Source organism: Microcebus murinus, chromosome 6, assembly GCF_040939455.1.
Source record: "Microcebus murinus isolate Inina chromosome 6, M.murinus_Inina_mat1.0, whole genome shotgun sequence".
NCBI lineage: Eukaryota > Metazoa > Chordata > Mammalia > Primates > Cheirogaleidae > Microcebus > Microcebus murinus.
The window spans coordinates 83,894,053-83,897,385 of NC_134109.1; the positions used below are offsets into that span (position 1 = coordinate 83,894,053).

The 3,333-nt window shown below is 38.4% G+C and overlaps 1 pseudogene; it reads right to left on the reverse strand.

The window, feature by feature from the left end:
• Positions 1 to 222: 222 nt before the first annotated feature.
• On the reverse strand, positions 223 to 2,528 carry LOC109730504 (small nuclear ribonucleoprotein G pseudogene; annotated as a pseudogene).
• Positions 2,529 to 3,333: the final 805 nt, after the last annotated feature.

A 3,333-nucleotide genomic window follows, 5' to 3' on the forward strand; every position in this document is an offset into this window, starting at 1 on the left:
TAATGTTACTACTCTCTCATTAAAGTAGCTTGTTTGTAAGGGTATTGAATAGCTCACAAAAAGTCTGAAGCTGCTTTAGCATAAATAAATAGAGATGTTATAGTAAAATCTAGAAAACTACTTGGCGTATTCTAATTTCTTTAACTGTAAGCAATTTGTGTGTGTGTGTGTGTGTGTGTGTGTGTGTGTGTGTGTGTGTGTGTGGATAGGCAGGGGTCTCATTATGTTGCCCAGGCTGGTCTTGAACTCCTGGCCTCCTGTGATCCTCCTGCCTTATCCTCCTAAAGTGCTGGGATTATGGGTGAGGGCTGCCATGCCTGGCTTTAAGCTGTAAGTAATTATAAATAACAGAGGATTTATGGGATTCAGGAAGATGGAATCACACAAATGCCAAGCCAACTGTTTAGATTTCTCAGACAAGATTGATGGCAACTGGTAAGTTAAATTTCAATTATAGCCAGTAATTTTATTCTTCCATATTTTAGCAAAGCTTCTATAAAAAGGTTGACTAATTTGAATTTTAATTTTTCTTGTTTCAGCCCCTGCTAAAGGTGCTAATGAGCACTAAAATTTGTACAAGTAAGTAAAGGGGAAAGAGAAAGAGGAAAAAAGAAGTTGCCACAGACCTGACAGCTAGCCCTTTAGAACTGATAACACATTCCTTTCCTAGGCAATCCACTCCACCCCAGAGAATTAGGGATTTTATTGGCTCTGAAAAGATCACATAATAATTTTCAAATTCATAGCGTAAAGAAAGCCAGTTTCCCTAGCCTGCCAACAAAGGACAGAATAGCTATTCTCATCTCTTGTCAGAGAGATTAGTTTCTCATCCCTTAATTTGTGGTTTTTCTTTTGTTTTTTTTTTACTATTACAAAAGTTTATTTAACAAAAAGTTTAATATGAAAATGTGCATGACCTGATTTTGACATCATAGTAAAACAGGCTCTTTGGAGAAGGGGACATGGATTTCTCTGCTAAACAGCCATTACTTTTATCATTCCAAGGCTTCTAACATGATGATACTATTTCCTCACATCACCACCATTCTGATATTGTTCAGTTGCCTGCTAGTTGCCATCTCCACATCTTCACCTATCACAAGATTCATAAAGGGATCAAATCCCCGCAATATTCCTTGGACATGTCTGTCACTATTTCATTTCAATGATAACTTCTTGCCCATAAATTTTTTCAACTTGGTAGGGTGAGCTTTGCTCATGTATCTACTCTCCTGGATCAGAGATCAGTCTGTGTTTTTCTTAGGTTTTTTGCATATAATTAGGATGACGGGAAGACCTTTAGTGGGAAGGACAACACTTCTCGCATATATTTTCTGTTTTTTTCAGGTAAGAACAGACATCATCACATTTTTTCTTTGTGGATGTGCCAATCTGTGATCCATTGGGATCCTGTTAGAAAACCTAAGTGAATATATAACAAACTCTCCACTTCCCCTCTCTCCCAAAACTGTAGGATTATAGACAATATTAGAAATGGGTATATTTAGTTAGGGAAAAAGTGAAGACACCGTAGTGGAAGGTTTGTTTGTAAAGAATGAAAACATCAAGACAAAATTTATAAAAATGAGTAGGAACTGGTGAAATAGAAATAGTATCAGTTTCCTATACACTTGATAAACAGATGAATACAGGATTTGTAATGGAAGGTAGAACAAAAGAATATTTTCCGCTGGCTTGGTCAATTGCCAAAAAAAATACGTGTTGTTCTTCATTGAAATTTGTTAAAGTTATAGAAGATTGACAATCAGAAGAAGAGAAACAAGTGATGAAGAGATAGCAGTTAGACGTTCAGAAGGCATATATTTACAGGTTTGAACTTTAGCTATCTCATGATAGGTTTTGGCTTAGCTTTGCAAAGCTAGCATTTCTGAAGTTGTTTTATTTCCACCTAGATATTAATTAAGCTATCTCTAGATGCTATTCTCATAGACAATGGTTAACTAGGTCAAAGATTGGTATGCTTTTTGATTTTTTAGAAATAGTATTCCACTAAATGAGCTAAACATAAATAATTACTAGAATTACCCCCAAGTTGAAAGAATCATACACAATTAGAAGAAGTTTCACATAAGATACATTTCAGTATAATTAATTATATCTCATAGTTATTTTGAAATATCATCAATTGTCACTTATTCTAGTGTTATCCTGCTTACTTCATTTTACCCAAACCTTAAGAAGAACAAAATTTTCAAATTCACCATGAACTGTTCTTGAGTTTGGTCTCCGGAAGGCCCTAGTCACAGTTCTGGGATCTTTGGCCGTTTTGTCAAGTATCAAAACCTCCTGTCTCTTTCATTGAGGCTTTTAACAGCATTAGGCTAATATCTGCTAAGCTTAAATAAGCTTTATGTGACCTTTCCCAGGGCACCTGATTATGTCCCTGAGTCTCTGAGTTGTTTTCCTTCCTCAGCCAAAGAAACAGAGAAAAGGCTGGGCGTGGTGGCTCATGCCTGTAATCTTCCTCACTCTGGGAGACTGAGGCGGGCGGATTGCTCGAGGTCAGGAGTTCGAAACCAGCCTGAGTGAGACCCCCCCCCCCCCCCGTCTCTACTAAAAATAGAAAGAAATTAATTGACCAACTAAAAATAAATATACAAAAAATTAGCCAGGCATGGTGGCACATGCCTGTAGTCCCAGCTACTCGGGAGACTGAGGCAGTAGGATCGCTTGAGCCCAGGAGATTGAGGTTGCTGTGAGCTAGGCTGATGCCACGGCACTCACTCTAGCCTGGGCAACAAAGTCAGACTCTGTCTCAAAAAACAAACAAATAAACAAACAAACAAACAAAAACAAAACAGAGGAAGTACACACCATCTTGACTACCTTGATGATGGTTAATTGTGTAAACTTGGTTATCTGTGGTGCACAGTTGTTTGGTCAAACACCAGTCTAGATGCTGCTGCGAAGGTATTTTTTAACATTTAAGACTTTGAATGAAGCAGATTTCCCCCCCATAACGTGGGTGAGTCTCATCCAATCTGCTGAAGGCCTTGACAGCAAGGACTGAGGTTTCCTGAAGGAGAAGAAATTCTCCTCAAACCCACAGCACAGAAACCCTGCCTGAGTTTCCAGGCTGCCTGGCCTGCTCTGGCCTGCACACTTTGGACTCAGGACTGCAGCCTCAGCTCTTACCTGAATTTCCAGCCTGCTGACCTGCCCTAGAAATTTTAGACTTGCCACCCCCCGCAATTATATGAACCAATTCCTGAAAAATCTCTCTCTCTCTTTTGCTCTCTCATATACATATATGAAAGAAATACATATATATATATATATATTTCCTATAGGTTCTGTTTTTCTGGAGAACTG